Consider the following 13,817-nt stretch of genomic DNA (forward strand, 5'->3'; position numbering starts at 1 on the left):
TACTATACTATTAAGTACTTTAAAGCTCTAGGTATATAGCTCTTAGATAATACTACTATTAGTAGTATCTAAAAGAAAAAGAAAAGCGTACCTATTAACCTAGACACTATATTAATATTAGGTTTTACACTAGATAACTCTACGTCTATAACCTTAACATTACTTATCTAAGTAATAGCTTCTACTTCTACGTTTTTAGGTACACCTTTCTACGCCTTTTATATTACTACTCTAGAGAGCTGCGCAGGTATAAGTATTAATTACTCTTATCTAATCTTTTACTACTCTAATATAGTACTTTTAAAATATATATAGTTACTATTATATTACTTTTCTTTTAAGTATCTTAGTAAATTAGTATACCTATTCTTTATAAACGCGTCTCTACTTAACTAAGTAACTAAGTTATCTCTATATATAACTATAGTATAGTAGACTCTACTAAGAAAATAATAAAGATAGATATAGAAGATATTATTAAGCGCTATCTAAAAAATAGTAGAGAGTATAAAGTAGTAGTTACGTAACTTAGCAATAAAGAAATAAAAGCGTAGATATTAACCTTAAAGGTTAGACTCTAGCTAGTAAGAGATAGGCTAAAAGTATAAAGAGTAAAGCTTCTAAAAGAAAACTATAAGACTACTATAAAGAAGTTCTATACTTAACGTCTTTCTAACTATAAAGAACTACTTATTATTAAGATTACTAAATTAGTATAAACTACCTCTATAGAGATAAAAGCCTAGAAAGCTACTCTTAAAATTTAAGATATAGAAACTTCTACTCTTATAAAGAGCTAGATTATCTTAATAGAAGAGTATAACTACGTATATAAGAAGAGAATTTAATAAAAGAGTAGAAACGCTTCTCTCTCTTCTCTACGCCTATAAGTAGGTAGTATAGCTTTCTTATAAGTAGTGTATACTATAGGTATATTATATTAGCGCCTTATATTAAACTTAAGCTATAGGTAGTAAGCTTTTATAAGTAATAAAGAAGATAATAGCGCGCGTAACTTTAATAACTAATTAGATAGCTATATCTTTATAGTCTTTTAAGCTAATAGTAAGTAAATATATTATTATAAACTAGACTTTAAGCGCCTTATACGTCTTACTATATCTATTTTTATACTAAGATAATGTTTTATACTTAGATATATACGTGTTTTAATTAAAAAATATTAAAGAAGCTTAATACTTTTTTATAAAATAATATTCTTAAGTATATAATAGCTTATAGCTATTAACTAAATAAAGTCTTCTTAGATAAGACTCTACTTTAGTATACTCTTAAGAGATAGTAATATAATCTTATATATATAATAGCTTATAGCTATTAACTAAATAAGGTCTTTTTAGATAAGACTCTACTTTAGTATACTCTTAAGAGATAGTAATATAACTTTATATATATAATAGCTTATAGCTATTAACTAAATAAGGTCTTCTTAGATAAAACTCTACTTTAGTATACTCTTAAGAGATAGTAATATAATCTTATATATATTTTTATTAAAAAAGGTATATCTTTTAATAGTATTATAGAGAAAGGTAACACTATTCTATAGTAGGCTATAAATAATAGTTATATAGAAGATATTAAATTTCTGCTTAGTTATAAGAGTAGACTTAGATTCTCTACTAAGAATCTTTACTAAAGCTACTATATATAAATAGTATTACAAATTTACTATTATACGTATATTAACCTAGGTATATATTCTTATTACTACGCATCTACACTACGTAGTAAGAAGTACTAGATATTTATCTAAATATCTATAGTAGATAGATATAGAATAGCTTACTAAGTAGTAAGGCTAACTATTAAGAAGTAGTGCTACCTACTAGAGAGAGGCTTAAAGGCGCTACTAGAAAAGAAGCTAAGAAAGCTAGATTAATGTAAAACGCTACTACAAGGTAGTAACTAGATTTTAATATCTAACACTAACTTTATAGTATATAGTAATACTATTATAGTTATGCCTTATATAGGCAAGTAATAAGTATAGTTACTACTTTAGCTATACTTTTAAGCCTACTACGTCTAAGACTATTCTACTAACTATAGCTAATTAATTATGCAATTTTAGAACTAGCTCTTATACTTAGAGTAGAGAATAGTGTAATTAGATTAGGCTTATAGTATTAAGGTAGAGGTAATTAATAAGGTAGTTAAATTAGCTTATAGAAATAATATTAAGATAATTAATAAAGTAGTTAAATTAGCTTATAGTATTAATATTAAGAAATTAGTAAAGTAGTTAAGTTAGCTTATAGTATTAACGTAGAGATAAGCAAAGATATAGTTAAATTAGCTTATAGTATTAACGTAGAGATAAGTAAAGATATAGTTAGATTAGCTTATAGTATTAAATATAGATAATTAATAATATAGTTAGATTAGCTTATAGTATTAAATAGAGATAATTAATAATGTATTTAGAGTAGCTTATAGTATTAACGTAGAGATAATTAATAATATAGTTAAATTTAAGTAAGCTAAATTACCTAGAGTAGGCTATCTTAGATTACTAACGCTCTCTACCTACTATATTCTCTATCTAAAGGCCTCTAGTAGTTCTATAGATTAACGTAAAGCTTAGTGTATAAACTACTTAGCTCTAACTTACTAGAGCTTATACCTCTACTAAGCTTCTTTAGATAGAGTAGAGTAGCGTAGTATACTATATAAAGAATATTATAAAGAATAAAAGTAGATTATATAATACTATATAGGCGTAACCTATATAGAACTACTATAGTAACCTACGCGTAATTACTCTAACTACCTAGGTAATAACTATAGCGTAGATTATAGTTTAGTTCTAAACTAGAGGTAGCTTATATATATATAAGGTAAAACGCTTTATATCTATAGAGCGCAGCCTTTATAGATAGAAATGTAAAGAAAGTAGTTAATAAATATACTACCTTTAATATATCTAATTTTAACCTTCTTACTAAGAATAACGTTTAGCTTCTTATTAGTAGATAAGGTTAAAAGTTTAAGTTTTACTATATACCTATCTATATACTTAAGAGCCTATTTATTATTAACTATACGTATTATAGCTACTACTAAATTAAGTATATTAGAATACTAATACTAGCTATAGCTATAATTATAATAGAACTCTATAGTGTCTACGCTCTCTACCTATTAGTTATAGAGTACCTAAGAAAGATAATATATATTATACTCTAAAAAGTCTTTCTATTTAATAGTATATAGCTACTCTTTCTCTAGTTACTTAAAAATAGTAATCTACTTAGAGTTATATCTATACTAGTTATTATATATCTACTCTTTTAACTAGCTCTACTTATAAAGATAAAGTATATATAAAGTAGTAGTCTAGGCCTAAATATATTACTTAAGATCTACTAGAGTAATAGCGTAGTCTAAAGCGCTGCAAGCACCTATAGTACGTAACTAGTTAACCTAGAGTATTTTAGCTACCTATAGCTAACGCTTAGTAAGCTTATTATTAGAGATAGAGTTTATAGTAGATAGACGCCTCTTATAACCTTTATAGAGTTTATATATATTATAAGCCTTTTTATATAACTTATAGTAAAGATAGTCTTTATACTTATTTATATACTAATTAAGCACTAAGTAATAGTAGTTAGTAGTAATAAGAAACTCTTTTATAGTAGGCTTAAGATTATAAAAAAGGTACTAGATAGTCTTATTCTAACGTAATACGCAGAGAGAATATAATATAATAGCTTTACTTAGCGCTTCTACTTTCTTTCTATAACTACTTTCTTACGTATATTATATTAAGAAGTAGTATATTTCTATATAAATAATAATATAGACGCTAGGTATATTAAGTCTAAAGCTAAGTATATTTATAGTAGTGTATAAAAGAATAGTTCTATAGGTAAAAGAACGCACTTAGTCTATCTTAAGCTAGTTAGAACCTATTTTATAGTAGAATAGCTTATACTATAAAAATATTACTATCTATATAGTAGCTTTAATAGTTAGATAGTACACTATAATCTAGGTAGTAGAGCTATATTCTATATACTTCTACTACACTAGATTATAAATTATAGACTATAGCGTGTTAGAGCTATAGTTATAAATATAGTAGTAAATATTATACTAAGTAGTACGTAGTGCTTAAAAGTAAGTAAGAAATCTACTATTTAGCTACGCGTAGTGCATAAATATAAGCTTCTAGTTAGGTAGTAGAGTAGCTATTATAAATATAATCTAGGTATTCTTTTTAGTTATATACTTTAACTTTAGTATAAGTAGACGCTAGGTTTCTAAACTCTCTAATAGAACGTAATACTTATTAATAATAACGTAATTAAGTTTCTATATTATACGTTTCTTATTAAGAAAGTAACTAAATATATTACTATTAGCGCTTTCTAGTATTATAAGTATAATCTTAGCTAAGTAGAATAGATAAGTACTATTCTAGTTAGTAGACTTAATACCTAGTTATTTATAATAGTTATAAAGATTATTATAGAAAGCGTTAAGAGGCGTAACTATAATAGTAAGTCTACTAGATATAAGTACTATAAGAAGTATAAATAATAGACTTTTACTAGCGCCTATACTTATAATAATAAGAATTTAGAGCTGCCTCTTAATAATAGCTTAAAAAGCGTCTATCTAAACGCTATAGAACTTAGTAGTTAGATTACTAATAAGACTATAAAACTTAGCTAGAAGATTAAACGTAGTTAGTGCTTTACGCTACTAGCTAGTCTACGTAAAGTACTAGGTTCTATACATCTTCTTTATATAGAAAGAAGTATTTTAGCTACTAGTTATAGATAAAAAGCCTAGAATATAGTGCTAATCTACGCTAATAGCGTAAAACTAATTACACTTCTATTATATCTATATAGATAACTTAAGAAATAGCTAGCTATATCTAGTCTCTTCTAACTAAGGCGTATAGCTAGACTACTAAGCGTAGGCGTTATTAGTAGTAGACTCTACGCTTTAATATAGTATATTAATAAATTTACTAGCTACTAGATTTCTTATAAGCTTATAGTAGATAGTAGAATAGATATAACACTATATTTATATACCTAAGACTACGTGTATAAAGAGCTAGCTATATTTCTAAAGAATATAGTAGATCTAATTAGTACTCTAGAATCTATCTAGATTATATAGAACTAGAGCTAGCTATTATAGCTAAGTCTAATATTTCTTTTACTTAACTAAAGTTCTCTCTAAAGGCTTTATATTAGTATCTCTATCTTTAGAAATATTATTATTATTAAAGGCTATATTACTCTTATTACTACTACTTATCTATATATCTATCTCTTATAGAAGCTTCTAGAAAAAAGGTAAGATGTCTAGAGTTTAGTAGTATAGCCTCTACACTAAGCTAATAAAAAGGTAGGCTAGGCCTAGAAAGTATATAATAAGCTTACTAACTTTAGTAGAGACGTAGTAGTAGATAGTTTTAACCTTCTTACTATAGCTATAGCTCTTATAGTATATAGTTACAAACGTAATAAGACTATAGTCTACGTAGATACTCTATATTCTCTTTCTACTAGAATTATTCTTATATAGAATAGAAGTAATCTCTATTCTATAAGTAGGTGCGCTACTAGTAAAGTATACTAAGGCAAACAAGATTTCTTTAAATTAATATACCTTATCTATATATACCTATATAGAAGAACTATACTAGGTAATAAATATAGTTATACTAAGAAAGCGTTACTATAAAGCAGCCTCTTTACTTACTTACTAAAGAAGCTAGGTCTTCTAGTGTCTAAGTTAGTTAGTAGAGTACTTTAAGAAGCTATACTTAGTAGAAAGCTTAGATAGCTAGTTAATTAGAGTATCTAGTAATAATTATAAAAGGTTAGTTAAGTTACTATAGATATAACTCTATATATTAATATTAAGTAGTAGTACGTTATAGAATAATATAATATAAGTAGTTTTATATAGACTTTTACCTAGAGACTTAAAGCTAGTAAGAGTAAGGCTTTACTAGTTAATAAGAAGATAGTCTCTATTCTACACTATAAGACTAGATATATTATACTAGAATACTATCTTTTTTATAAGAGCCTATATTCTTAGTAGTTAATTTATTAGAGTTATATATATATCTAGAGTAGTAAGCTATAGAAAGCGCCTTGCCTTAGCTTATACTAGCAAATATAGCGTTAGATAATACTCTAAATCTAACTTAGATATAGACTAATACTTATTATATAAAGTAAGTAGTATAAGTACCTTTAATATAGTAATAAGCTCTAATAGTACTTAGAAAAAGTACTATGTAGAGGTTTAGCCTCTACTAAGATAGTTTAGCTTTAGCGTAAGTATAGTAATAGTAATAAGTAGACTACTATCTTTCTTATTTACGCTAATCTTATAATCTAATAATATTAACTATAGGTTTAGATAAGTAGCCTTAAGTTACTACTTCTTATTCTTAGATAGTAGTTTCTATATAATTGCCTTTAGAAGTTCTATAGTATACTCTTAGTTAAAGCTAAATAGGTAAGATAGTAGTTTAATAGACTTAGATAAGTTCTATAGATAGTAAAGTACTCTAATAAGATACTAGGTATATTTCTTATAAGTTACTAACTAGTAGCTAAGATATAGAAGTTACTTATTACTATCTATCTTTATCTTATAGTGCTCTAGAAGCTCTAGCACTAGTTTTCTAATATTAGATTATTTAGCTATCTACTAGGCGCGCTTAATAAGAGATTATAAAGTGTTATAGATATACTAGAGTATAAAAAAGAAATTAGGTTTAGCGCTAGAGAAAGAGATTACGTTTACTAGAGAAGGCTTACGTACTACTAATAGCTTTGCTTAGACACTACTATATAGCTATTTCTTAAAATAGCTTAGCTTAATTTAGAGATCTAGAACCTAATAAAGCCTCTTTTTAATAGTTTATTAAGTAGTAGCTATAGTATTCTATTTCTAGAGACTATTTAGTTAGATAGTAAAGCTATTATATACCTTATCTACTAAGATAGATAGAGTAGAGACGTTAAAGATAATAAAAGTAAGCTACTCTAACGCTATAAAAATACGCTAGTAAGGTTAACTAGCTATCTATATAGTGTTAGAAGAGTTAATATACTTCTTTCTTATATCTTTACTACGCCTCTATAAGTTAATCTATTAGTGTTTATCTTTATAATATCTTTAAATACCTTACCTAGTTATATATATATAGTAATATAAAGTAATAGTATAGATAAAGCTATTTATAGACTTAAATAACGCAAGAATAGCTTTAGTAAGGTAAGAAAGTAGCTAAATATTATAAGGCTAGTAAGTAATAGTATTAAGCTTTTTAGTAATATATATAATTATATAGCGCTATATAATATCTATAAGTAGTTTATAAAAGTTATTAAAATACGTATAGATATATACTAGTAGAACTATAAAGTAGTAGAAGTAGTATATAAGAATATAATATATTACGTAATAATTAAATACTTAGAGAAGTTATTCTATAGTTTAAAGGCTATAGATTATATATAAGTTAAATATAGATTATAAAATATATAGTAATAGCGTATAACGCATAGTCTAATATAGAAAGGTATAGTGCTATAAGTTAGATATTAGAGCTAGTATAAGCTCTAGTAGCTAGGTAAACCTAGGTATTACTATAGACTTTATTCTTACTATTATATCTACGCATATTATTAAATAAATACAATTACTTACGTGCTAGCTTTCTATCTACTATAATATAGCTACTAACTTTTATATATTCTATTACTAATATATATAAAATTCTTATAAACGTAATAAGCGCTTTTAATAGTAGTGTATAAAGCTTTCTATAGAAAAGTAATAAAGCTTTCTAAGATATAAAGTTCTATAATACGTATACGTATAAACTTCTAAATTAATACTATACACGCTTTCTTACGCGCGTATTTATAGGCTCTACTAATAGAGATAAGTTTCTATAGTTAGCTAGTTAGGTTATCTCTACTATAGAGAATAATATCTATTATAAGCTAGTTTTTATAGCGTATTTACTTCTAGTAGCTATATAGCTAGTAAAAGAGATACTAGAGTATAGAGATAATAAATTTTAGGCAGGCTTAGTACATAACGTAATTATACTAATAGGTAGAATTAATAAACTATAGAATAAGACTCTAGAAGACTTAGATAAAGATATATTAATAGTGCCTATAGAGTATAAGTCTAAGAATAAAAATAGTATTCTACTTTTAGTATAAAAACTATACTTCTAAGTAGTACTATTAAGAAAACGTATAGCTAGAAGCTAAGTAGACTAGTTCTCTTTAGTGCGTGTAAAGTAATTACAACAGAAGTAGTAGAATATAGAAAATAGTAAATATAACTACTATAATAGAGGTTTAACTAGTAGAAACTTTACTAGTAACCTATCTACGTAGCCTAATAAAGATAGTGTAAAGTTAAGTAATAATAAACTAGTTATTTCTAAATACTATAGAAGCGTAACTATTTAGTTATATCTTTAATATATATAAAATAATCTAACTATTAGCGTAAGAGTTATTAACGTAATAGTAGAAGAAAAAGAAAAAGATAATAAAGAAATAGTTAATAAAGATAATATAAAGGTAAGCGTATTAGAAACTATTATAGAAGAAGCGTAGAGTATAGTAGAAAAGAAAGTAGAAGAAGAAGTTATTTAAGAGGTAGAAGAGAAAGTAAAGAAAGGTATAGAAAAGAATATAAATAGAGAAGTAGAAGAAGAGGTAGAATATAAAGTAGAGAAAGATATAGTTACTAGAAAGAAAGATATAGTAGCTAGAGAAGAGAAGAAAGAGCTAGAAGATAAAGAAAGAGAAAAGAATAATAGTTTATAATAGAACGTAATAATAGAATAGAAAATTATATACGTAATAATAGTTATAAATAATAATTAATAGGTAGAAGTATATAGAATAGTAATATAGTAAAACCTATAAATAAAGTAACACTATCTAATAGAGCTATAGACGTCTATAGTAGATATACTATAGAAGAAGTAAGAAGTTTATAATAATATAGTAAAGAGAGATAAAATAATAATTACGTAGCTAATTAGTAAAAAGATAGATAGTAATAAAGTATTTTATACGTTTATAAATACGCTATACACTAAAGTAACTTTATTCTTAGTAAAGGCGCGCTAGTTTAGTAACACTAGTTTATAGTATAATATCTTATAGTTTTTTTAAAACTAGCGCTAATAGAGTACTCTATTTATTAGATAATCTAGTAATTATTAGAGTCTTAAGTAATTCTAGATAGTTATAGCTATATTATCTAGAGATTTGCTAGAAGATAAAGTAAACTAAGACTTTTACTTTACGTAGAATATATATATAAAGTATAAGATAGTAATAGTAGCTATCTATATTAGCGTATAATAGGTAATAGTATTACTTAAGTAAGTATATATGCGTAAAATAGAGTAGATCTAACTAGAAGATAAGCGCGCTAGTAGAGATATTATATATAACTATTATAGTAAAAGCTAAGTGTAGAGTAAAGCTATTATAGAACTTATTTAGCTAGTCTACTATTTACTATCTAGAGTAGACTATAAAGCATTCTACGTAAGACTTAAACTAGTAATATAGTAGTATATAATTATATAGAACTTAAATTAGAGTAGTTTACTTCTTATTCTATATAAGAAAATATTAAACTAATAGTTTAAACACGTATTACGCGTAGGCAAGTTAGACCTATTTCTATAGCTAGTAAGAAAGAAAAAGTCTAATATATATAAAGCTAGTTAAGCATTAGAAGAGTAGCTAGGTCTAGAGAGTATTAGAGGAGCACTAATTTCTAAAAAAAACTATACTAAGTATTAAAATAGTAATAAATATAGCTTATAGTAAGATCTATAAGATAGATAAGAGTAAAGATAAAAATAATAGTTTAGAGAAGAAAGATAAAGAGAATATAGGTATAGGCGCCTTAGAACATAATAATTAGACTACTAAACTCTAGTAAGAACTATTATTACTAGATTTGTTTATTCTAGTAAGCTTTAGTAAAAGAAATTAGTAATAGAATAGAATTTAATATTTAATAAGAGCTAAGTAGAGTTAAAGAATAAGTATAGTAGAAGTATAAGCTAACTATAGAGAAGAGCGTAATAAAAAACTAGAAATTAGAGAAGATAGTGTAAAAGTACTCTATATATATAGTTAGATAAAATAGGTATAATAATCTACGTAGTTAAGATAACTTATAAGAAAAAACTATATATATTATTCTTCTAATACTTTGTTATAGTAGATTAAGTTATTCTCTAAGAATATAGTATACTTACTCTTAGTCTTCTATAAAGTAAAACATAATATAATTATCTTAGTAAGACTATTAGTGTTCTCTAACCTTACGCGCTAGATAGACTAGCGTTAGATAATATAAATAAGAGATTAACGTATACACTTTAATAATATAGATAGAAATACTTATAGTTAAAATAAAGTAAAAGAGGTATACTAACGTACATAATAATATAGTAATAAAAGTTAGATAACCTACGCTAGTAAAGTAGAAACTAGAGAAATATAAACTTTATAAGCGTTATAAAAGTATAGATTAAGAGACTAGTAAAGATAGCGTAGAAACTTAAGTAAGGTAATAGCGTAGGCGTAGTAAGAGCGTAAATAAAGTAACTAGCGTAAGTGTTATAATAATATAAATAGAGTAATCTACGTAGGTATTATAATAATATAAATAGAGTAACCTACGCAGCGTTATATAGACCTAAAAAATAAAACCTACTTATTTAATATAGTAGCGTTAATAAGAAAAATAATAGATAAGCTATATATAAGTAAACTATAAAGTATTATAAGCGTTAATTTATTACGCTAAGATAAGGTATATCTTAAGTAGATAGAGATAATCTATAATACCTAGCATAGACTTACTATAGTAGATAGTAGACGTAACGTAAGCGTACGCTGTAGTAATAATAACACTAAAACTAGTAATTAGTAAATAGAAGCGCTAAGTATTATATAGTAAGTCTACCTATTACAAAGTAGATATAGAAGTACTAACACTAAAGAGTAGATAGAAAGGCAACGTATATAAACTTAGTGTTCTTAATACACTATAAGATATCTATATAGCCTACTTAGAGTTATATATAAACTTTAACTCTCTATATTAGTGTAACTCTAATAATAATATATAATAGTGTATAGAGTATAGTAAGTATTAAGAAAGAAAGCGTATATAATTATAATACTACTATTAAAATCTAGAGATATATTTTAATAGTTAAGTATAAATAATTATAGCTATAAAAGATAAAGAAATATAGTAAGTAGCTAGTGTAGGCGCTAGTAATTTATTAGTAAAAGTAAAGAATCTAACTCTAATTCTTTATATAATAAAGTTAGGTAAGTTATTATTTATTATACGCTGCTTTAAAGGTAATATTAATAGAGAAGCTTAGTAGAGGTAAAGAGAAAATATTATAGTTTACTATATCTTATTAGTCTATTACTTATTATATTACTATTATATTACTTATAGAAACTTTATACTTACTTTAAAGAGAATAATAATACTATAGAAAATATAAGTGTTATATTCTATATATAGCGTTTGTAACTACTTTAGATAATAGTTATTAGCTATAGTGTCTAAAACACTAGAGGTAGAACTTAGAATAACTTGCTACTCTTTATAGTTAATAGTACGTAGGCTTTAAAGGTACTATCTTTTCTTATAGTTAGCTTACTCTAGCGTTAGTTAGAGATAACTAAAGTAGTCTTAGACTCTATAGAGAATAGAATAATATATTTATTATATAAAGCCTCTTCTTCTCTATAATATAGGCGCTTTTTGTCTCTATCTATAAACGCGTTAATAACCTATTAATAATACTTTATATTATAATAGAGTAGCTATAGAAACTTATTTACTTAGTTTTATTTAGCCTATTTTGCTTTATTAAAGTACTAGTTTAGTATACTACTAGAGAAAAGAACGCAAGTAATATAAGGTAACTTATTTTATTCTTCTCTTCTACTTACCTATAGAAATATAATAAAGTTACTTAGCTTACTAATCTATAAGACTATATAGATATTAGAAATATAAATACCTATTATAAAAGTACTTATAGTAATTATTACTCTAAATATATTTAATATAAAAGTACTTTAGTTATACGCTTAGTCTTCTACGCTTATCTAGCTATAGTAGCTATAATAATCTATCTATCTAGATAAGCTCTCTACTATAGTTATATAGTTAATAAATATAAAAACTTTAAGTTCTATTCTTTATACGTATTAGATATAGTAGATTAGATTCTTCTTATAGCTATTATCTTACACTTCTACTTCTTAAATCTTATACGCTATATTTATATACACTATAGATTTCTAGTATATATAAGTATTACCTAGAACTCTAGCTAGTTATAGTGCCTCTTATTAACGTGCTATAGAGATAGTAGCTAATAGAAAGGTTAAGAGCGTTATATATTACGTTAGTAAGCAAAGAGATAGTAAATATAAATAGTATTTACTATTAGGTAGTAATATAAAGTAGAACTTATCTACTATAATTTACTTTAGATAGCGCTAGCTTTAAAGTTAGTAGATAAATGCTTAAAAGGTAGAGTTAGTAATATTCTTAGAGGTAGTAAGAATAATATATATATTCTTATTACACTAGCTCTACTTCTATACTATAGTTTTAATATCTATTACTATATATTACGTAGTAATATCTATATGTAGAGCTACTAGAGGTATAATAATAATAACTTTCTTATAGCTAGAAAAGTAGGTTAGTAACTAAAAGAGTAGGCTCTTACTAGCTTCTATACTAGTAATATATAGAATAATAGTAGTGCTCTCTAGAATAGCTTTTAGTGCCTTCTATTAATAGCTATAGTACTTAGCTTTTAGCTCTAAGTTTTCTCTAATTAGAGCTTTATAGTTTATATTGCACCTTAATATAAAAGTCTTAGTTATTAGGTATATTACGCTATAGCTCTTCTTAATATTAGGTTTATAACTTATAAAACTAAGTACTTTATACTACCTTACTAATATTTTATAATGCGTAGTAGGTTAGTAAAACTACTAGATAAATATATTTTATAGATTAAGTGCGTAGATACTATACACTATTTTAGGTAAATGCCTAGACTAGATTTTCTAAGCCTCTATATCTACTACTTTATATAGCTTTTCTACTTCTTTCTTTAATAACTCTATTAGTATTCTAGCTTTACTATTAAGTCTGCGCTTAAAGGTAATAATAAGATATTATAGTATACTAATGTTAATATCTACGCCTATCTAGCGCTAGGTTATATAATAAATAATTCTAGTAAGATATACTCTATTACGCCTTTACTACCTATTTTTATTAGGCTATAAAAGTTAGCTTATAGCTTATAGGTAATATAAGTTAATAATATAAAAAGTAGCTTAATATAAGATTATACTATAGAATAGCTATATAAGCTAAATATACTATATAAGAAGACTATCTATCTTACGTAGAAGAAATTAGTAGATAGCTTTAATTAACTTATCTTAATTATAGCTTTTATAGTATCTTAGAACTAGTGTTACTAAGCTATTATAAAGAAAGATATTATATAATCTACCTTTTATTAAGTTTTTAAAGTAGAGGCTAGTAGCCTCTAGTCTATAAGCAGCGCTTCTTCTAGTGTAATAGCTAAGAAGAAAAAGGTTCTTTAAAAAGTCTTATAGTATATTATACTATACTAGAATCTCTAGAGTATTTAAAAGTTATAAGAGAATAGATTACTAACT

Source organism: Alternaria hordeiaustralica (assembly GCF_023758085.1).
Source record: "Alternaria hordeiaustralica strain BMP 2776 chromosome Unknown scaffold_32, whole genome shotgun sequence".
In the NCBI taxonomy this organism is placed as follows: Eukaryota; Fungi; Ascomycota; class Dothideomycetes; order Pleosporales; family Pleosporaceae; genus Alternaria; species Alternaria hordeiaustralica.